The sequence below is a fragment of the Aegilops tauschii genome, chromosome 1, assembly GCF_002575655.3.
Source record: "Aegilops tauschii subsp. strangulata cultivar AL8/78 chromosome 1, Aet v6.0, whole genome shotgun sequence".
Lineage (NCBI taxonomy): Eukaryota > Viridiplantae > Streptophyta > Magnoliopsida > Poales > Poaceae > Aegilops > Aegilops tauschii.
In genome coordinates, this window is record NC_053035.3 from 14151529 (window position 1) to 14175958 (window position 24430).

Here is a 24430-nt window from a genome sequence, read left to right on the forward strand (position 1 = left end):
GAACTATGTTGCTTGCCTGGCTAATAGATCTCATTAAACATGTTCAAACGGAAGAAAAAATAACCAACAAACTATGTTGCTTGCCCAGCTACCAGATCTCACTATAAAAGTATCTTCAATCGCCAAGGTCCGGCTCTTCTCCATCAACTCGTTGCCTTGGTCTATGATCGACAATTGCATCCTTGATCTCTCTGTGCCCTTGTCCCTGAAAACATCTTCTTGGATTCTTTAAGCTTCTCCCTGGACGTCATCCCCACCTTGATTGGTCATAACTGAAGACCTACCCAATATCGTAGGGAGAAAACAATTAACACATGAGATAGTTTCTCTCCGATCTCCTGCTTATATAAAACATAAGATGGTGTGTGCTTGTCCTTCGTCCATCTTCTTTATTTTGTTTATGCTCACTTTTTCCCTTTTGATTTCCACCCTTCAATCTCTGCCTTTTTCCATCTTTTTTTCTTAAAAAACGCCTCAACGGTGCCACCTCTTAACATGTCAAAATGAAGGAGGAAAAAAACCATGCCATGGCACCCCCTCCAACACTGCAAAAAATAAATTAACCTACTCCAAAACTGCAGAAATAAATCAATCTATTTGTAGTTTTTTTTGTAATTAATCTATTTGTAGTTAGTCTAATTATGTGTATTACAGAGGTTTAAATTGTATAGGCCGGTCTTGGCATCCACATTGGTCAAACCGTCAAAGTCTACATCCACGCCTTTTAGATTCGTTCATCTGAAGGTCGGTCCAAAGCAAGTTTTGAATTATGCAACACACTCATACCACGGCGACTTAAGTGAAATGAAGTTCCATAGTCATCTCGTAGTGTCCAGAATTGCAGAGGAATACGTATATAGTTCCCCGTAAAAAAAAGTATATACGTATGTAGATGTGAAAGAACATTTTCATGAAAATAATACTTTAAAAAAAATAGCAGGAGTTGACACTCTATTTAGCAGGCTTGCTCACTAACCGACATGTGTGGGTCGGTTGTTACACACATGTGCAGGAAGGATAAGATTCCAAGCAAGAACGGAAGAGGAATGCTCACGACGATTATTACGTGGCAGGCTCCTGCAGCTCCTGTCACGTGATCCCCGAGCAGATGTGCGGATCCACTTGACTACACGATCAGGAATGCTGTAGCTTTTAATCCCACCGACCCAAAATACTAAGGTCGAGACACTTATTTTAAGACGGATTGAGTAATAGGGAAAATAAACTACTTTGTCGCGCATTTAACTCTTTTCTAGGCTTCTTATTTACTTGGATCTTTTCTTCTCTTCCGCTTCAGATCTCTACTTCCTTTCGTCGGTTAGGGCCGATGGTTCCCTTCCCCTCCGTTTGCGGCTTCAGTGGCGGGATGGGGGGACCCTGCCTTTATATGTTTGACACATACTTACCGTTTTAGGTTCTGGTTTTGTGGTGGCGGCGTTTAGGTGGAGGTGGCGGCGTTCCGTCGAATAATGGTGCCTCGGCTTCAACTGTACCTCGGTAGCGTGGTTGGCGGCATTAAAGAACCATTGTTTCAGTGTCGTCGGCGGGCATGCGCTTCTACGTTGTGTGGTGTTGGATTGGCCCTTGGTTTGTCGGTGGTGGCCTCACCTTGTGTGTAGGTTGTTCCCACCCACGAGCAATCATAGGATAGGTCGCCAATTTTTGCTGGTGATGCTAGCTCCACCATTGGCATTGGTCGAGGCGCGAACCCTGCCAATTCAACTTCTTACCTCAAATCACATTGTGTGCGACTACCGACTACTGGTGCGACCATGACAAGAATTTTCCCTTTAGAGATCTATGTCAATGGCAAGACTCTTACTCTTCTTGTGCTCGTTCTCTCCTCCGGCGATGTGATAACCACCAAACAAGTGGTAGTTGGTTCAGTTCAAAAGGGTCTTGGGGGCTTAGATGTACTTCTAAGTTTTATCACAGTCCTTTTTATGTAAAAGAAAGGGGAACAACATTCTTGGGTAAAAGAAAGGGGTTCTTTGGTAAAAGAATGGGTGTTCCCCTTTCTGCCGAGAAAGGGGAACACCCATTCTTTTACCAAAGAACCACTTTCTTTTACATAAAAAGAACCCCTTTCAAGAGTTAAAAAGGGGAACAACATTCTGCATCGAAATATTTATTTTTCTTTAATTAACATACTCCATATACTAAGGTAAAACACTTTTTCTAGGACCACCCATTATTTAACTCTTGAAGCACTCGACTAGGCCATTGTTAAACCTCACATGCAACTCTTTTAACTATAAGAGCATCTCTAGGAGACTACCTATTCTAACCCAAATCCTTGAGATGAGCCAAAAACAATAATGTTTGGTGTTTCGACAAATTGCATATCCCAATTTTAATAGCTACATTTTACAAGTACTCGCCCCATATTCTTATATCCAGGATTTTCGTGTTCTCAAGTTTTAGCTCTCACCTGCCTTGCACTTCCATCCTCATCTCGAGCGCGTTATCTTTCGTCGTGGTGTCATCTCAACCTCATGTGCCCCCACCCGCCTCCTGTCGGGCGCGTCACCTCACGTACTGTCGTCATCCTCTTGTGTGTGTGTGCCTCCACTCACTATAGCACTACTAGGGAAAACCCTAGCAGTAGCGCGGGTATTTTGCCTATCAGTAGCGCGGGACGTCGCGCTACTGATAAGGCGCTACAGCTAACGTGTAGCAGTAGCGCCTGTCGTCCCACGCTACTGCTATACATGGATAGCAGTAGCGCGCTTTAATGAAGAGCGTTGCTGATAATATCTGCAACGCTTTTTACAGGGAAGCGCTACTGGTAAGGCAGCACTACTGCTAACTTTGTTCCCCTCGCTACTGCTAGTTTTATTATTTTTTCTGCATATTTGTTTTATATTTGAATAGGCTTTATACAATAATCTTTAGCATATCATACACATACAAATGTAATCATAGCATATACATACAACTAGTCTCATCAAATCATGTCATCATCATAATCATCATCCAACACAAAGTGGTCCCTCGTCATCATCTCAAAAATAGCGATACAAGTCTCGATTACTTGCAACTACATCGTCATCCATCTAAACAATGATATACGCGAGAAGAGCTATCACTTTGAGTGAGAGCGGAACTATGCAGTACATGAGTTCGTATCCCTCTCTCGCATTAGCGTGAACCTAAACTAACTACTGCCTGTCGCTCGGAAACCGGAAACCGGAAACCGGTACACCTGGGCCTGACACTCCGGCCACTCGTCGTATATATACTCCTGGCATAGCACTTCTTCGCCATCGATGATCTATGCACCTGCATCGTCACATGAGTCGATGATATGCAACATATATAGTTGAGCAACAGAAAGAGACAGACTTGGCAAAAATAGAAGCAACATATCATAAGCATAAATAACAAAGTTGATCGTACCCAAAATGCCCTAACTAGAGTGATCGTCGCTAGTCGAGGAGGACGGTTTAATTACATCACAAATAAAGTTTCGTCGTGCATAACTCAAAGTTTCGTCATACAGAAAGTATGGACTAAACGGACACATTGTCATATATCGACAATCACTCCAACATGTCCTGTCATCCATCCAAGTCAGGGAGATAGTCCCCGAGCCTAGTGAAAGGTGATACGTCCATTTTGCATCATGCTTTTATATCGATATTTATTGCATTATGGGGCTGATTTGGATCCATATGTTTCATGCTATGGTTAGCTTTACCTTAATACTTCTTTTGTAGTTGCGGATGCTTGCAATAGGAGTTAATCATAAGTGGGATGTTTGTCCAAGTAAGGGCAGCACCCAAGCACCGGTCCACCCACATATCAAATTATCAAAGTACCGAACGCGAATCATATGAACGTGATGAAAACTAGCTTGACGATAATTCCCATGTGTCCTCGGGAGCGCTTTTCTCTATATAAGAGTTTGTCCAGGCTTGTCCTTTGCTACAAAAAGGATTGGGCCACCTTGCCGCACTTTATTTACTTTTGTTACTTGTTGCTCGTTATAAATTATCTTATCACAAAACTATCTGTTACCTATAATTTCAATGCTTGCAGAGAATACCTTGCTGAAAACCGCTTATCATTTTCTTCTGCTCCTCGTTGGGTTCGACACTCTTACTTATCGAAAGGACTATGATAGATCCCCTATACTTGTGGGTCATCAAGACTCTTTTCTGGCGCCGTTGCCGGGGAGTGAAGCGCCTTTGGTAGGTGGAATTTGGTAAGGAAAAATTTATATAGTGTGCTGAAATTTATTGTCACTTGTTACTATGGAAAGTAATCCTCTGAGGTGCTTGTTCGGGGTATCTTCACCCCGACCAGTAGAGCAAAGAGTTGCTCCTCAACCTATTGAACCTACTGAACCTACTGAAAATGAAAATGTCTACTTTGAAATTCCTTCGGGTATGATAGAAAAACTGCTAGCTATTCCTTTTGCAGGAGATGGAACATTACATCCTGATGAGCACCTAATATATGTGGATGAAGTTTGTGGATTATTTAAGCTTGCAGGTATGCCCGATGATGTTATCAAGAAGAAGGTCTTCCCTTTATCTTTGAAGGGAGATGCATTGACATGGTATAGGCTATGTGATGATATGGGTTCATGGAACTACAAACGATTGAAATTGGAATTTCATCAGAAGTTTTATCCTATGCATCTTGTTCATCGTGACCGCAATTATATATATAATTTTTGGCCTCGCGAAGGAGAAAGCATCGCTCAAGCTTGGGGGAGGCTTAAGTCAATGTTATATTCATGCCCCAATCATGAGCTCTCAAGAGAAATGATTATTCAAAAAATTTATGCTCGGCTTTCTGATAACAATCGCACCATGCTCAATACTTCTTGTGCTGACTCTTTTATGATGAATACTATTGAATTCAAATGGGATTTATTGGAAATAATTAAACGCAACTCTGAAGACGAAGGTAAGGAGTCAGGTATGACACCTAAGTTTGATTGTGTTAAAATCTTTTATGGATACACGATGTTTTCCGTAAATTTAGCACTAAATATGGACTTGACTCTGAGATAGTAGCTTCTTTCTGTGAATCTTTTGCTACTCATGTTGATCTCCCTAAGGAGAAGTGGTTTAAATATCATCCTCCCATAGAAGTAAAAGTAGCTGCACCTATCAAAGTTGAAGAAAAGACTATCACTTATAACGATCCTATTGTTCCTACTGCCTATGTTGAGAAACCACCTTTCCCTGTTAGAATAAAGGATCATGCTAAAGCTTCAACTGTGGTTCGTAAAAGCAATATTAGAACTTATACACCTCCTGAGCAAGTTAAAGTTGAACCTAATATTGCTATTGTTAAAGATCTCTTGGCTGATAATATTGATGGGCATGTTATTTATTTCTGTGATGAGACTGCTAGAATTGCTAAACCTTGTGCTAAAGATAAACATAGACCTGTGGTAGGCATGCCTGTTATTTCTGTTAAAATAGGAGATCATTGTTATCATGGCTTGTGTGATATGGGTGCTAGTGCTAGTGCAATACCTATTGACTTATACAAAGAAATTATGCATGATATTGCACCTACTGAGTTAGAAGAAATTGATGTCACAATTAAACTTGCCAATAGGGATACTATATCACCAATTGGAATTGTTAGAGATGTTGAAGTCTTATGTGGGAAAACTAAATATCCGGCTGATTTTCTCGTTCTTGGTTCCCCACAAGATAGCTTTTGTCCAATTATATTTGGTAGACCCTTCTTAAACACTGTTAATGCTAGGATAGACTGCGAAAAGGATGTTGTTACTATTGGTTTAGGTGATATGTCTTATGAGTTCAACTTCTCTAAATTTCGTAGACAACACCGTGAAGAGGAACTGCCTAGTAAAGATGAAATTATTGGTCTTGCTTCTATTGCCGTACCTCCTAGTGATCCTTTAGAACAATATTTGTAGACCATGAAAATGATATGTTTATGAATGTAAGAAGGGAAATAGATGAAGTGTTCTTTAAACAGGGACCTATTCTGAAACACAACTTGCCTGTTGAAATCCTAGGGGATCCTCCTCCACCCAAGGGTGATCCCGTGTTTGAGCTTAAACCATTGCCTGATACTCTTAAATATGCTTATCTTGATGAAAAGAAGATATACCCTGTTATTATTAGTGCTAACCTTTCAGAGAAGGAGGACGAAAAATTATTGAAAACTCTGAAGAAGCACCGTGCTGCTGTTGGATATACTCTTGATGATCTTAAGGGCATTAGTCCCACTATATGCCAACACAAAATAAATTTAGAGAAAGATGCCAAACCAGTTATTGATCATCAACGACGGCTGAATCCTAAAATGAAAGAAGTGGTAAGAAAGACTAAAGCTCCTTGAGGCAGGTATAATCTATCCCGTTGCTGATAGTCAGTGGGTAAGTCCTGTCCATTTTTTCCCTAAGAAGGGAGGTATTACTGTCGTTCCTAATGATAAAGATGAATTGATTCCGCAAAGAATTATTACAGGTTATAGGATGGTAATTGATTTCCGCAAATTAAATAAAGCTACTAAAAAAGATCATTACCCCTTAACTTTTATTGATAAAATGCTAGAAAGATTATCCAAACATACACATTTTTGCTTTCTAGGTGGTTATTCTGGTTTCTCTCAAATACCTGTGTCAGCTGATGATCAAGCTAAGACCACTTTTACTTGCCCTTTCGGTACTTTTGATTATAAACGTATGCCTTTTGGTTTATGTAATGCACCTGCTACCTTTCAAAGATGCATGATGGCTATATTCTCTTATTTTTGTGAAAAGATTTGCGAGGTTTTCATGGACGACTTCTCCGTCTATGGATCCTCTTTTGATGATTGCTTGAGCAACCTTGATCGAGTTTTGCAGAGATGTGAAGAAACTAATCTTGTCTTGAACTGGGAAAAGTGCCACTTTATGGTTAACGAAGGCATTGTCTTGGGGCATAAAATTTCTGAAAGAGGTATTGAAGTTGATAAAGCTAAAGTTGATGCTATTGAAAAGATGCCATGTCCCAAGGACATCAAAGGTATACGAATTTTCCTTGGTCACGCTGGATTTTATAGGAGGTTCATTAAGGACTTCTCAAAAATTTCTCGGCCTCTGACTAATCTATTACAAAAAGATATACCATTTGTCTTTGATGATGATTGTGTAGAAGCATTGAAATACTTAAGAAAGCATTGATTTCTGCAGCTATTGTTCAGCCACCTGATTGGAATTTACCCTTTGAAATCATGTGTGATGCTAGTGATTATGCTGTAGGTGCTGTTCTAGGGCAAAGAGTTGATAAGAAATTAAATGTTATTCAATATGCTAGTAAAACTCTAGACAATGCCCAGAGAAATTATGCTACTACTGAAAAAGAATTCTTAGCAGTTGTATTTGCTTGTGATAAGTTCAGACCTTATATTGTTGATTCTAAAGTAACTATTCACACCGATCATGCTGCTATTAAATATCTTATGGAAAAGAAAGATGCTAAACCTAGACTTATTAGATGGGTTCTCTTGCTACAAGAATTTGATTTGCATATTATTGATAGAAAGGGAGCTGAGAACCCCATTGCAGACAACTTGTCTAGGTTAGAAAATGTTCTTGATGACCCACTACCTATTGATGATAGCTTTCCTGATGAACAATTAAATGTCATAAATGCTTCTCGTACTGCTCCATGGTATGCTGATTATGCTAATTACATTGTTGCTAAATTCATACCACCTAGTTTCACATACCAGCAAAAGAAAAAGTTTTTCTATGATTTGAGACATTACTTCTGGGATGACCCGTTTTTAGACGTTGTGTGCCTGAGCATGAATAGGAACAGATCCTACGCAAGTGCCACTCCGAGGCTTATGGAGGACACCACGCTGGGGATAGAACTGCACATAAGGTATTGCAATCCGGTTTTTATTGGCCTACTCTCTTCAAGGATGCCCGTAAGTTTGTCTTATCTTGTGATGAATGTCAAAGAATTGGTAATATTAGTAGACGCCAAGAAATGCCTATGAATTATTCACTTGTTATTGAACCATTTGATGTTTGGGGCTTTGATTATATGGGACCGTTTCCTGCCTCTAATGGGTATACACATATTTTAGTTGCTGTTGATTACGTTACTAAGTGGGTAGAAGCTATTCCAACTAGTAGTGCTGATCATAACACTTCTATTAAGATGCTTAAAGAAGTTATTTTTCCGAGGTTTGGAGTCCCTAGATATTTAATGACTGATGGTGGTTCACATTTTTATTCATGGTGCCTTTCGTAAAATGCTTGCTAAGTATGATGTTAATCATAGAATTGCATCTCCTTATCACCCGCAGTCTAGTGGTCAAGTAGAATTGAGCAATAGAGAGCTTAAACTAATTTTGCAAAAGAATGTTAATAGATCTAGAAAGAATTGGTCCAAGAAACTTGATGATGCATTATGGGCCTATAGAACTGCATATAAAAATCCTATGGGTATGCCTCCGTATAAAATGGTTTATGGAAAAGCATGTCACTTACCTCTCGAACTAGAACATAAGGCATATTGGGCTATTAAAGAGCTCAATTATGATTTCAAACTTGCCGGTGAGAAGAGGTTATTTGACATTAGCTCACTTGATGAATGGAGAACCCAATCCTATGAGAATGCCAAGTTGTTTAAAGAAAAAGTTAAAAGATGGCATGACAAAAGGATACAAAAGCGCGAGTTTAACGTAGGTGATTATGTATTGCTATACAACTCTCGTTTAAGATTTTTTGCAGGAAAACTTCTCTCCAAATGGGAAGGTCCTTACGTTATCGAGGAGGTCTATCGTTCCGGTGTCATAAAAATCAACAACTTTGAAGGCACAAATCCGAAGGTGGTGAACGGTCAAAGAATCAAACATTATATCTCAGGTAATCCCATAAATGTTGAAACCAATGTTATTGAAACCGTAACCCTGGAGGAATACATAAGGGACACTTTCCAGAACGTTTCAGACTCCGAAAAGGAATAGGTATGTGGTACGGTAAGTAAACCAACTCCAAAACAGTTCTAATGGCAATTTTTCTCCGTTTTGGAATATTTAGAAAAATAGAAAAATAAGAAGCAGTCCGCGAAGGACACGAGGGCTCCACGAGGGTGGAGGGCGCGCCCTACCCCCCTGGGTGCACCCCCTGCCTCGTGGGCACCTCGTGCGCTCTCTGTACTCTGTTTTCTTGCACGTTACGTATTTTGGTCGGTAAAAATTCATTATATAATCTCCCGAAGGTTTGGACCACCGTATCACGCAATTATCCTCTATTCTTGTTTCGAGCTGTTTTCTGTCAGGGTTGTCAAGGCCGGGCATCATGTCGTCTCCCTCCTCCAACAATGGTGACAACGATGCTTGGCTAATGAAGATAGAGCTGAAGAGGGAAGAATCCATGGAGATCAACAAGGATGAAGGGACCAAGAAGGCCACGGAGGATCGAGCTTCGGCAGCAGAAGACATCCTTCAACTTGATCACAATCTTCTTACCCCAACTGAGATTGAAGCTTTCAAGATGATTGAGTTAGCTCGTATACAAAACAAGTATCTCACACGTGAAAATATTTTGTTGAAGGAGCATATCACCGCACTCAAAGGCATTATCCGCAAGTTGGAGGACCTCTTACGCTCGATGTGCGACTATCCATCATCACCTCCATCTTCTTCACCAGCAAAGGAGATATAATCATATGGGTATGGGCACTCCCCTTGGCAACTGCCAAGCTTGGGGGAGGTGCCCCGGTATCGTATCACCGACACACTCCTATCTTTACCGTTTTCTTAGTTCGATCCTTTTAGTAATATCTTGATCTAGTAGAATAAAGTTTTTGGTATGATATAGTTTTGAGTTTTTCTTTATGATTCCTCTATGTAATCGAGTCCGTGAGCTATATAATAAAGATTAGTGTTGAGTCAAGGGCTTGATTATTTTTCCATGATCTTGAGTGAATAAAAGAAAAGAGAAAAGAATAAAAAGAAATAAAGAGATCATATTGATCTTATGGAGAGAATGACTTCACATAGAAAGAGTATGATGATTAAAAGTTGTTGAGAGTTGACAAACATAGATTTGGTCATCGTTGCAATTAATAGGAAGTAATAAAGAAAGAGAGGTTTCACATATAAATATACTATCTTGGACATCTTTTATGATTGTGAGCACTCATTAAAATATGACATGGTAATGAGTTGATGTTGGACAAGGAAGACAACGTAATGGGTTATGTTTTCTTATATCTGAAATAAAGTATATTGTTATGGATCATCCAACATGTTGAGCTTGCCTTTCCCCCTCATGCTAGCCAAATTCTTTGCACCAAGTAGAGATACTACTTGTGCTTCCAAAAACCCTTAAACCCAGTTTTGCCATGAGAGTCCACCATATCTACCTATGGATTGAGTAAGATCCTTCAAGTAAGTTGTCATCGGTGCAAGCAACAAAAATTGCTCTCTAAATATGTATGATTGATTAGTGTGGAGGAAATAAGCTTTATACGATCTTGTGATGTGGAAGAAATAAAAGCGACAGACTGCATAATAAAGTTCCATATCACAAGTGGCAATATAAAGTGACGTTCTTTCGCATTAAGATTTTGTGCATCCAACCCTGAAAGCGCATGACAACCTCTGCTTCCCTTTGTGAAGGGCCTATCTTTTACTTTTATCTCTTACCCTTATGCAAGAGTCATGGTGATCTTCACCTTTCCTTTTTATATTTTATCCTTTGGCAAGCACAGTGTGTTGGAAAGATCCAGACATATATATCTAATTGGATGTAAGTTAGCATGAACTATTATTGTTGACATTACCCTTGAGGTAAAAGGTTGGGAGGCGAAACTATAAGCCCCTATCTTTCTCTGTGTCTGATTAAAATTCCGTAACCACAAGTATTGCGTGAGTGTTAGCAATTGCGAAAGACTAAATGATAGTTGAGTATGTGGACTTGCTGAAAAGCTCTGACATAGACTCTTTCTGATGTTATGATAAATTGCAATTGCTTTAATGACTGAGATTATAGTTTGTTAGTTCTCAATAAAGTTTCTGATTCATACTTTGCATTGTGAATAGATTATTACTTGAGCATAAGAAATCATATGACATTATCCATATATGTTGCTGTTATGAGAATAACCATGATGCCCTCATGTCCGTATTTTATTTTATCGACACCGCTACCTCTAAACATGTGAACATATTTATCGTTATCGGCTTCCGCTTGAGGACAAGCGAGGTCTAAGCTTGGGGGAGTTGATACGTCCATTTTGTATCATGCTTTTATATCGATATTTATTGCATTATGGGCTGTTATTACACATTATGCCACAATACTTATGCCTATTCTCTCTTATTTTACAAGGTTTACATAAGGAGGGAGAATGCCGGCAGCTGGAATTCTGGGCTGGAAAAGGAGGAAATATTAGAGACCTATTCTGCACAACTCCAAAAGTCCTGAAACTCCACGAAAGTTATTTTTTGGAAATAATGAAAAATACTAAGCGGAAGAAATACCAGAGGGGGCCCACACCCTGGCCACGAGGGTGGGGGCGTGTCCTACCCCCCTGGGCGCGCCCCCCTGCCTCGTGGGCCCCCTGTTGGCCCTCCGGTGCCCATCTTCTGCTATATGAAGTCTTTCGTCCGAAGAAAAATCATAAGCAAGCTTTCGGGACGAGACTCCGCCGCCACGAGGCGGAACCTTGGCGGAACCAATCTAGGGCTCCGGCGGAGCTGTTCTGCCGGGGACACTTCCCTCCGGGAGGGGGAAATCATCGCCATCGTCATCACCAACGCTCATCTCATCGGAGGGGGCCAATCTCCATAAACATCTTCACCAGCACCATCTCCTCTCAAACCCTAGTTCATATCTTGTATCCAATTCTTGTCTTTAAGTCTGGGATTGGTACCTGTAGGTTGCTAGTAGTGTTGATTACTCCTTGTAGTTGATGCTAGTTGGTTTATTTGGTGGAAGATCATATGTTCAGATCCTATATGCATATTAATACTCCTCTGATTATGAACATGAATATGCTTTGTGAGTAGTTACGTTTGTTCCTGAGGACATGGGAGAAGTCTTGCTATTAGTAGTCATGTGAATTTGGTATTCGTTCGATATTTTGATGAGATGTATGTTGTCTCTCCTCTAGTGGTGTTATGTGAACGTCGACTACATGACACTTCACCATTATTTGGGCCTAGAGGAAGGCATTGGGAAGTAATAAGTAGATGATGGGTTGCTAGAGTGATAGAAGCTTAAACCCTAGTTTATGCGTTGCTTCTTAAAGGGCTGATTTGGATCCATATGTTTCATGCTATGGTTAGCTTTACCTTAATACTTCTTTTGTAGTTGCGGATGCTTGCAATAGGAGTTAATCATAAGTGGGATGTTTGTCCAAGTAAGGGCAGCACCCAAGCACCGGTCCACCCACATATCAAATTATCAAAGTACCGAACGCGAATCATATGAACGTGATGAAAACTAGCTTGACGATAATTCCCATGTGTCCTCGGGAGCACTTTTCTCTATATAAGAGTTTCTCCAGGCTTGTCGTTTTCTACAAAAAGGATTGGTCCACCTTGCTGCACTTTATTTACTTTTGTTACTTGTTGCTCGTTATAAATTATCTTATCACAAAACTATCTGTTACCTATAATTTCAGTGCTTGCAGAGAATACCTTGCTGAAAACCACTTATCATTTCCTTCTGCTCCTCGTTGGGTTCGATACTCTTACTTATCGAAAGGACTACGATAGATCCCCTATACTTGTGGGTCATCAAAAGGCTTCAGGTTGAGACGCTGAGAGGCTACCCGTGTTCGGACGTCTTCCCGCAACATTTGTCCTTCTTCGTAGAACATCCCTGTTTTTCCGACGACCTCCTTCATGATGATTTGGGCAAGTTCACGCTGGATGTGATAGAACTCAGCTCGAAGTCGACGATCCTCGATATCTCCTGCGTTCTTTGCCCATTGCAGAATATGGGCATCGCCGAATGTAGGTGACATGCGAAGGTTCTACTGATCCCGTCTGTACTCTAGCATGTGGTGTAGGACATAGAATCCATCATTAAGAGAATCACTCGGTTACTGGATGCAGCAGAAGTCGGTCTTGTGGCCGAAGGCGGGCCTGCCGCCCCTTCTCTTCTTGTCCTTGACCTCTCCACCCCGTGCGTCGTAGTAAAACATAGCACTGTCCAGAACATCCTTGATGTGGGTGTAATCCTTTTTGTTAATGTTCTTCGACGAGTCCAAGTAAAGAGCGTGGGAGTATCGGGGGTAGAGGATGATGAGGACGGCGCGCCCGCCGCTGCGTAAAATAAGTACACCTCAAATTAATTAGCCTCCACCGTGCAAATGAATGATTGAAATCGAAGGAAGGATATCCGCGCGGATGACTGACAGGGGATGATAAGGCACGAGAATCGCCTCCTTGTCCTTATTGGCGAGCATGAAATTGACGATGTATTCCCTCGCGTATTCACGGTGCTTTGCGCAGACTCCCAAGAAGCCCTCGTGCATGAAGTACGGGTCAGCGACACAAATATGAGGTATCTGCTCAACCCTGATGATGTAGTTCATGTGCAAGGCATAAAGGCGGACAAACGTAAAATCCAGCTTCTTCATGTGAAACATGTCGAATATGTAATCGAATCGAAGGAAGAACTTCTCCGCGGGGAATGTGTCGACGTACGATAATTGCCGCGGAACGTTAACCACGTAGAGTGGGTATCCTAGATCTTTCGAGGCGATGAGGTCTTTCTCTATCCGCAGCACATCGTCATGAAGTCTCCTTAGATCGCCGAATCTGGCCCCTAGCGCTGCTGCAGGTAGGATTGGTTGACCGAGGATATGCCATTTATCCGCACCGGGGATATCTATACGGTCTTGAACCGGAGGCTGCTGAGGCGGCTGGATCATAGAATCAGCTTTTTTGCCTTTCCTCGATCTCTTCCTAGACTTCTTTACTACCAGAAGGTCGTCCATAATACGTTTAGCCTCCGGAGATGGCAATTCAGGCACCGACTCATGACACTCAAACCCTAAGTAGGCGCCAGTATAGACATACTGTTAAGTGCCATCGTCATCCTCATCCTCATCTATGGCGACGTCACCAGCGACTAATGGAGCCTTTTCCTCACCCCCTCCGCTATCACCCAGCATGACAGCCGACGCTAATTGGGTAGGTGAGGTGTTGATGTTCATACCTAACTGCGTGCTCGTGGGTGTGCTCCTGGCCGCCTCCAGACGAAGCAGACTCTTTGGCCACAACAGGACCCACCCATTGCAACAATCACCAAGCCGCCGCGGGGTCTCGTCGTCATCCCCCACTTGTACTAGAGGAGGAAAATTCTCGTGGCCCGGTTTGACACTGGCCACGGAAACGTTGAAGACGTTCGGGGGGATCGGCCGGCTGTGGAACAATGGTTCCTTCGGCTTCAATATCGTCGCCTTCCCCACGTCCACCTTCTGGTCGCCGATGGTGTACAATTTGTTGCACGGGGTTTCGTCGGCCTGCAAAGAAAAGTCTGCGACGTGAGACATCCGAAAGGCAACGAAAACGGGAGATTATACATTTATTGAAGGGGGCCGGTGTGACAGATACCGTGAGGGCATCGAGCTCAGCCAAAGACGAAGCACCGCCGAGCACGTCCGGTGTCGGAGCCGGTGCGGGAGCAGGTGCAGCTGCAGGTGCTGGTGCAACGCTAGTCGAGCTGCTCCCCAAGAAGTCAGCAAGGGGAAAGTCCGCTGCATTTTTTTTCTGGATTTTGCCTGGTCCAATTGTAAACGGCCGGAACCAAGGAAGTAGACATATCTACAACCATCTGTTTTGCGGCAGCTACCGCTGTTGCGACTGTCTGAGTTGATTTCTTCTCAACCGCAATCTCAACCTTCTTGTCCTTGTTTTCTTCAGTTAACCTCCGTCTTTCCTTTCTCTCCTCCGTGGTCTCACGGTAGTACTTCTTCCACGTGGCGCCGTCTCCGACACCGTGCACGCGTCCATACGACGGTCGAGTCTCCACCGAGAGTCGTTTCAATATGTTCAACGCCCGGTTGAATGGAGTGTCCCACTTGGGCCTCGCCAACGCCTCAGACGGCGAGTCGCTTTCGGCCGCAATCTTGTGCTGCTCTCTCTGCAAAAGGCACAAGGATCGTTTACAAATATGACTAACGTGCAGTCGAATTGATCAAAAACTAAAATTACCAGCAGTCTGATGAACTCCGTCGTGACCGCGCTCATCTCGAAAACCTTCTTCACTGGGTCCCAACGGTGCCGGGCCCTGAGGACTGATACGTCTCCAACGTATCTATAATTTTTGATTGCTCCATGCTATATTATCTTCTGTTTTGGACATTATTGGGCTTTATTATTCACTTTTGTATTATTTTTTGGGACTAACCTATTAACCGGAGGCCCAGCCCAGAATTGTTGTTTTTTGCCTAATTCAGAGTTTCGCAGAAAAAGAATATCAAACGGAGTCCAAACGGAATGAAACCTTCGGGAACGTGATTTTCGGAACGAACATGATCCAGAGGACTTGGACCCTACGTCAAGAAATCAAGCAGGAAGCCACGAGGTAGGGGGGCGCGCCTACCCCCCCCCCCCCAGGCGCGCCCTCCACCCTTGTGGGCCCCATGTTGATGACTTGTAGATTTTTGCAATAAGTACGTGAGTTCTTTATGACTAATGTTGAGTCCATGGATTATACGCACTCTCACCTTTCCACCATTGCTAGCCTCTTCGGTACCGTGCATTGCCCTTTCTCACATTGAGAGTTGGTGCAAACTTCGCCGGTGCATCCAAACCCCGTGATATGATACACTCTTTCACACATAAACCTCCTTATATCTTCCTCAAAACAGCCACCATACCTACCTATTATGGCATTTCCATAGCCATTCCGAGATATATTGCCATGCAACTTTCCACCATCCCGTTTATCATGACACGTTCATCATTGTCATATTGCTTTGCATGATCATGTTGTTGACATAGTATTTGTGGCAAAGCCACCGTTCATAATTCTTTCATACATGTCACTCTTGGTTCATTGCATATCCCGGTACACCGCCGGAGGCATTCATATAGAGTCATACTTTGTTCTAGTATCGAGTTGTAATCATTGAGTTGTAAATAAATAGAAGTGTGATGATCATCATTTTCTAGAGCATTGTCCCAAGTGAGGAATAAAAAAATAAAAAAAAGAGAGAAAGGCCATAAAAAGAGAAGGCCCAAAAATGAGAGAAAAAGAGAGAAGGGACAATGTTACTATCCTTTTACCACACTTGTGCTTCAAAGTAGCACCATAATCTTCATGATAGAGAGTCTCTTGTTTTGTCACTTTCATATACTAGTGGGAATTTTTCATTATAGAACTTGGCTTGTATATTCCAACAATGGGCCTCCTCAAGTGCCCTAGGTCTTCGCGAGCAAGCAAGTTGGATGCACACCCACTTAGTTTCTTTTGTTGAGCTTTCATATATTTATAGCTCTAGTGCATCCGTTGCATGGCAATCCCTACTCCTTGCATTAACATCAATCGATGGGCATCTCCATAGCTCATTGATTAGCCTCGTTGATGTGAGACTTTCACCTTTTTTGTCTTCTCCACATAACCCCCATCATTATATTCTATTCCACCCATAGTGCTATGTCCATGGCTCACGCTCATGTATTGCGTGAAGGTTGAAAAAGTTTGAGATTACTAAAGTATGAAACAATTGCTTGGCTTATCATCGGGGTTGTGCATGATGAGAGCATTCTTGTGTGACGAAAATGGAGCATGACTACACTATATGATTTTGTAGGGATGAACTTTCTTTGGCCATGTTATTTTGAGAGGACATAATTGCTTAGTTAGTATGCTTGAAGTATTATTATTTTTATGTCAATATGAACTTTTATCTTGAATCTTTCGGATCTGAATATTCATACCACAATTAAGAAGAATTACATTGAAATTATGCCAAGTAGCATTCCGCATCAAAAATTCTGTTTTTATCATTTACCTACTCGAGGACGAGCAGGAATTAAGCTTGGGGATGCTTGATACGTCTCCAACGTATCTATAATTTTTGATTGCTCCATGCTATATTATCTTCTGTTTTGGACATTATTGGGCTTTATTATTCACTTTTATATTATTTTTGGGACTAACCTATTAACCGGAGGCCCAGCCCAGAATTGCTATTTTTTTGCCTATTTCAGAGTTTCGCAGAAAAAGAATATCAAACGGCAAAAGGAATGAAACCTTCGGAACGTGATTTTCGGAACGAACATGATCCAGAGGACTTGGACCCTACGTCAAGAAATCAAGCAGGAAGCGACGAGGTAGGGGGCGCGCCCTCCTTCCTCGTGGGCCCCATGTTGCTCCACCGACGTACTCCTTCCTCCTATATATACCTACGTACCCCCAAACGATCAGATACGGAGCCAAAAACCTAATTCCACCGCCGCAACCTTCTGTACCCACGAGATCCCATCTTGGGTCCGGAGCTCCGCCGGAGGGGGCATCGATCACGGAGGGCTTCTACATCAACACCATAGCCTCTCCGATGAAGTGTGAGTAGTTTACCTCAGACCTTCACTAGTAGAAAACATGGCTTTCGTTCGGGCATGGCAAGCCCATTAGTCCCGGTTCAGTCACGAACCGGGACCCATGGGGGCATTGGTCCCGGTTCGTGAGCCTAGGGGGCCGGCCGGGGCCTCGTGGGCATTGGTCCCGGTTCGTATGGAACCATTTGTCCCGGTTCGAGGCACGAACCGGGACTAATGGGCCTCGCTCCTGGCCCACAACCATTGGTCCCGGTTCTTGGCATGAACCGGGACAGAAGGCCCGGATTTAGTACCGGTTCTAGCCACGAACCGGGACAATGAGCTGCCTATATATACCCCATCGCCGCAGCAGAGCACTCCACAGTGCTCTGTTTTTTCTGGCCGGCGAGGGGAGGGCATTTGGGTGCTCTAGCTCACCTCCTATGCACATGAGGTGTTCGATGAAATGTCTGAGCCACACTAGTTAATCTTTGTCCTCTCGAAACTCGACCTCCGAGCTCCATTTTCCCTGAGATTTGTCTAGGTTTAGCAGTCCGTCACGTCCCGTCCCCGTCTTCACCGCCGTCGATCGCCCGCGCCGATCTCGTCGCCAGCACCACCATGGTGAGCCTCTTGTTCTTATCTTCTTTCTGAAAGGAAAAAATTCTTACTTTAGATAGTTACTTGTCTAATTTTGTTACTTTTATTATTCCTTCTTATTACATAGTGCGATGGTTTTGGTATCCGCCCCCGTCGGCCCTCGTCCTGTCTATGATTCGGATGTGGTATATATTATCTTTTTATAACTATCTGGTTCATTTATTGTTTATGATAAATATATCGACCAACGTGACATAGATTTTATTTATCTAGGAGGTGGTTGAACCGGAAATTCTAACCGACCCTATTGTCGAGAGGTTAAATTTAGTTGAAGAAGAAAACAATTACTTGAAGGAAAAAATAAAAAAAATTGAGGAGGAGAAGATGATATTGAAGTTGCATGTTGCGGATGTCGTCGATGATCACAAGATCAAGATGGATGCAATGCGCTTGAAGATTAGAAAGATTAGAAAATATGCCATTCATACCGAGGCTTGGTATCATTATGCCGTTGGATCAATTGTTACCTTGGTTGCGATTATGATCGCATTTGTTTTCGCATTGAAATGTTTTACATAGTTTCAATGTATGGTTTAATTAATTAGATGCTCTGGAGAGCTATATATATGTTGTTAGATGAGAACTATGTATGTACTTTGGTTCTAATGTGATGATGAACTTCTATTAATTTGGTCACTTAATTATCTATTCATGATGTTCTGTAATGGTTTTTGACACACTTAATTATATATAATGCACGCAGATGAACCGGCAATGGATGTACGGTGACAGACACACTTTCGAGTACATTAAGGGCGTGCATGATTTTCTCGAAGTGGCTGAGGCAAACAAGCAGAATGGTTTTATGTGTTGTCCATGCCCTATATGTGGGAATACGAAGTCTTACTCTGACCGGAAAATCCTTCACGCCCACCTGCTTTACAAGGGTTTCATGCCACACTATAATGTTTGGACGAGGCACGGAGAAATAGGGGTTATGATGGAAGACGACGAAGAAGAAGAGGACGATGACAACTATGTGCCCCCTGAATACGGTGATGCTGCAACGGGGGAAGCTGCTGAAGATCAAGAGGAACCAGACGATGTGCCCAATGATGCTGCAAGGGGGGAAGCTGCTGAAGATCAAGAGGAACCAGTGCCCGATGATGATGATCTCCACCGGGTCATAGTCGATGCAAGGACGCAATGCGAAAGTCAAAAGGAGAAGCTGAAGTTCGATCGCATGTTAGAGGATCACAAAAAAGGGTTGTACCCCAATTGCGAAGATGGCAACACTAAGCTCGGTACCGTACTAGAATTGCTACAGTGGAAGGCAGAGAATGCTGTGCCTGACAAAGGATTTGAGAAGCTATTGAAAATATTGGAAGAAGCTTACAAAGGATAACGAATTGCCCGACAGTACATACGCAGCAAAGAAGGTCGTATGCCCTCTAGGATTGGAGGTGCAGAAGATACATGCATGCCCTAATGACTGCATCCTCTACCGCGGTGCGTACAAGGATCTGAACGCATGCCCGGTATGCGGTGCATTGCGGTATAAGATCAGACGAGATGACCCTGGTGATGTTGACGGCGAGCCCCCCAGGAAGAGGGTTCCTGCGAAGGTGATGTGGTATGCTCCTATAATACCACGGTTGAAACGTCTGTTCAGAAACGAAGAGCATGCCAAGTTGATGCGATGGCACAGTGAGGACCGTAAGAAAGACGGGAAGTTGAGAGCACCCGCTGATGGGTCGCAGTGGAGAAAAATCGAGAGAAAGTACTGGGCTGAGTTTGCAGCTGACCCAAGGAACATATGGTTTGGTTTAAGCGCGGATGGCATTAATCCTTTCGGGGAGCAGAGCAGCAATCACAGCACCTGGCCCGTGACTCTATGTATGTATAACCTTCCTCCTTGGATGTGCATGAAGCGGAAGTTCATTATGATGCCAGTTCTCATCCAAGGCCTTAAGCAACCCGGCAACGACATTGATGTGTACCTAAGGCCATTAGTTGAAGAACTTTTACAGCTGTGGAATGGAAACGGTGTACGTACGTGGGATGAGCACAAACAGGAGGAATTTAACCTGCACGCGTTGCTGTTTGTAACCATCAACGATTGGCCCGCTCTCAGTAACCTTTCAGGACAGACAAACAAGGGATACCACGCATGCACGCACTGTTTAGATGACACTGAAAGTATATACCTGGACAAAAGCAGGAAGAATGTGTACCTGGGCCATCGTCGATTTCTTCCGACCAACCATGAATGTCAAAAGAAAGGCAAGCATTTCAAAGGCGAGGCAGATCACCGGAAGAAGCCCGCCATGCGTACCGGTGATCACGTACTTGCTATGGTCAATGATTTACACGTAATCTTTGGAAAGGGTCCCGGCGGACTACCTGTTCCGAATGACGCTGAGGGACACGCACCCATGTGGAAGAAGAAATCTATATTTTGGGACCTACCCTACTGGAAAGAGCTAGAGGTCCGCTCTTCAATCGACGTGATGCACGTGACGAAGAACCTTTGCGTGAACCTGCTAGGCTTCTTGGGCGTGTATGGGAAGACAAAAGATACACCTGAGGCACGGGAGGACCTGCAACATTTGCACGAAAAAGACGGCATGCCTCCGAAGCAGTATGAAGGTCCTGCCAGCTACGCTCTTACGAAAGAAGAGAAAGAAATCTTCTTTGAATGCCTGCTCAGTATGAAGGTCCCGACTGGCTTCTCGTCGAATATAAAGGGAATAATAAATATGTCAGAGAAAAAGTTCCAGAACCTAAAGTCTCATGACTGCCACGTGATTATGACGCAACTGCTTCCGGTTGCATTGTGGGGGCCTCTACCGGAAAATGTCCGATTAGCCATTGTGAAGCTATGTGCATTCCTCAATGCAATCTCTCAGAAGGTGATCGATCCAGAAATCATACCAAGGCTAAGGAGTGATGTGGCGCAATGTCTTGTCAGTTTCGAGCTGGTGTTCCCACCATCCTTCTTCAATATCATGACGCACGTCCTAGTTCATCTAGTCGACGAGATTGTCATTCTGGGGCCCGTATTTCTACACAATATGTTCCCCTTTGAGAGGTTCATGGGAGTCCTAAAGAAATATGTCCGTAACCGCGCTAGGCCAGAAGGAAGCATCTCCATGGGCCATCAAACAGAGGATGTCATTGGGTTTTGTGTTGACTTCATTCCTGCCTTAAGAAGATAGGTCTCCCTAAATCGCGGTATGAGGGGAGACTGACTGGAAAAGGCACGCTTGGAGGGGGGACTCAATAATATGCAGGGACGGATATTCTTGGTCTCAAGCACACTACACAGTTCTACAGAACTCTACCTTGGTGACCCCGTATGTCGATGAACACAAGAACAGTCTGCGCTCCAAACACCCGAGCAGTGTGACGACTGGATTACATGTGAACACATCAGGGCTTTCAGCAGTTGGTTGGAAACACGTCTCAGAGGTGAGACCACTGTTTGTGATGAGTTGTACTCGTTGTCCTGGGGACCATCTTCGACTGTATTGACTTACAAAGGATACGAGATAAATGGGAATACATTTTACACGATCGCCCAAGATCAAAAGTGCACCAACCAAAACAGCGGTGTCCGCTTTGATGCAGCAACCGAGAGGGGAAAGGACACATATTATGGTTACATAATGGACATATGGGAACTTGACTACGGACATGATTTTAAGGTCCCTTTGTTTAAGTGCAAATGGGTCAATCTGTTAGGAGGCGGGGTACAGGTAGACCCACAGTACAGAATGACAACAGTGGATCTGAACAATCTTGGTGTTGGAATCGTAGCATAATTTAAAATTTTCCTACACTCACCAAGATGCATCTATGGAGTCTACTAGCAACGAGGGGAAAGGAGTGGATCTACATACCCTTGTAGATCGCGAGCGGAAGCGTTCCAATGAACGTGGATGACGGAGTCGTACTCGCCGTGATCCAAATCACCGATGACCGAGTGCCGAACGTACGGCACCTCCGCGTTCAACACACGTACGGTGCAGCGACGTCTCCTCCTTCTTGATCCAGCAAGGGGGGAGGAGAGGTTGATGGAGATCCAACAGCACGACGGCGTGGTGGTGGATGTAGCGGGTCTCCGGCAGGGCTTCGCCGAGCTTCTGCGAGAGAGAGAGGTGTTGCAAGGGAGGAGGGAGGTGCCCAAGGCTTAGATCTTGCTGCCCTCCCTTCCCCCCACTATATATAGGGCCAAGGGAGAGGGGGGGGGGCGCAGCCTTGCCCCTTCCTCCAAGGAAGGGTGCAGCCAGGGGGGAGTCCTTCCCCCCCAAGGCACCTCGGAGGTGCCTTCCCCCTTTAGGACTCTCCCTTCTTTCTTATCTCTTGCGCATGGGCCTCTTGGGGCAGGTGCCCTTGGCCCCATATAGGCCAAGGCGCACCCCTTACAGCCCATGTGGCCCCCCGGGGCTGGTGGACCCCCTTGGTGGACCCCCGGACCCCTTTCGGCACTCCCGGTACAATACCGATAAAGCGCGAAACTTTTCCGGCGACCAAAATAAGACTTCCCATATATAAATCTTTACCTCCGGACCATTCCGGAACCTCTCGTGACGTCCGGGATCTCATCCGGGACTCCAAACAACTTTCGGGTTTCCGCATACATATATCTCTACAACCCTAGCGTCACCGGACCTTAAGTGTGTAGACCCTACGGGTTCGGGAGACATGCAGACATGACCGAGACGCCTCTCCGGTCAATAACCAACAGCGGGATCTGGATACCCATGTTGGCTCCCACATGTTCCACGATGATATCATCGGATGAACCACGGTGTCGAGGATTCAATCAATCCGTATGCAATTCCCTTTGTCAATCGGTATGTTACTTGCCCGAGATTCGATCGTCGGTATCCCAATACCTTGTTCAATCTCGTTACCGGCAAGTCTCTTTACTCGTACCGCAATGCATGATCCCGTGACTAACGCCTTAGTCACATTGATCTCATTATGATGATGCATTACCGAGTGGGCCCAGAGATACCTCTCCGTCACACGGAGTGACAAATCCCAGTCTCGATCCGTGCCAACCCAACAGACACTTTCGGAGATACCCGTAATGCACCTTTATAGTCACCCAGTTACGTTGTGACGTTTGGCACACCCAAATCACTCCTACGGTATCCGGGAGTTGCACGATCTCAGGGTCTAAGGAAAAGATACTTGACATTGGAAAAGCTCTAGCAAACGAAACTACACGATCTTTTATGCTATGCTTAAGTTGGGTCTTGTCCATCACATCATTCTCCTAATGATGTGATCCCGTTATCAATGACATCCTATGTCCATAGTCAGGAAACCATGACTATCTGTTGATCAACGAGCTAGTCAACTAGAGGCTTACTAGGGACAGGTTGTGGTCTATGTATTCACACATGTATTACGATTTCCGGACAATACAATTATAGCATGAATAATAGACTATTATCATGAACACAGAAATATAATAATAACCATTTATTATTGCCTCTAGGGCATATTTCCAACAGTCTCCCACTTGCACTAGAGTCAATAATCTAGTTACATTGTGATGAATCGAACACCCATTGCGTCCTGGTGTTGATCATGTTTTGCCCTAGGGAGAGGTTTAGTCAACGGATCTGCTACATTCAGGTCCGTGTGTACTTTACAAATATCTATGTCTCCATTTTGAACACTTTCACGAATGGAGTTGAAGCGACGCTTGATATGCCTGGTCTTCCTATGAAACCTGGGCTCCTTCGCAAGGGCAATAGCTCCAGTGTTGTCACAGAAGAGAGTCATCGGGCCCGACGCATTGGGAATCACCCCTAGGTCGGTAATGAACTCCTTCATCCAGACTGCTTCCTGTGCTGCCTCCGAGGCTGCCATGTATTCCGCTTCACATGTAGATCCCGCCACGACGCTTTGCTTGCAACTGCACCAGCTTACTGCTCCTCTATTCAAAATATACACGTATCCGGTCTGTGACTTCGAGTCATCCGGATCTGTGTCGAAGCTAGCATCGACGTAACCCTTTACGACGAGCTCTTCGTCACCTCCATAAACGAGAAGCATATCCTTAGTCCTCTTCAGGTACTTCAGGATATTCTTGACCGCTGTCCAGTGTTCCTTGCCGGGATTACTTTGGTACCTTCCTACCAAACTTACGGCAAGGTTTACATCAGGTCTGGTACACAGCATGGCATACATAATAGACCCTATGGCCGAGGCATAGGGGATGACACTCATCTCTTCTATATCTTCTGCCGTGGTCGGGCATTGAGCCGTGCTCAATTGCACACCTTGCAATACAGGCAAGAACCCCTTC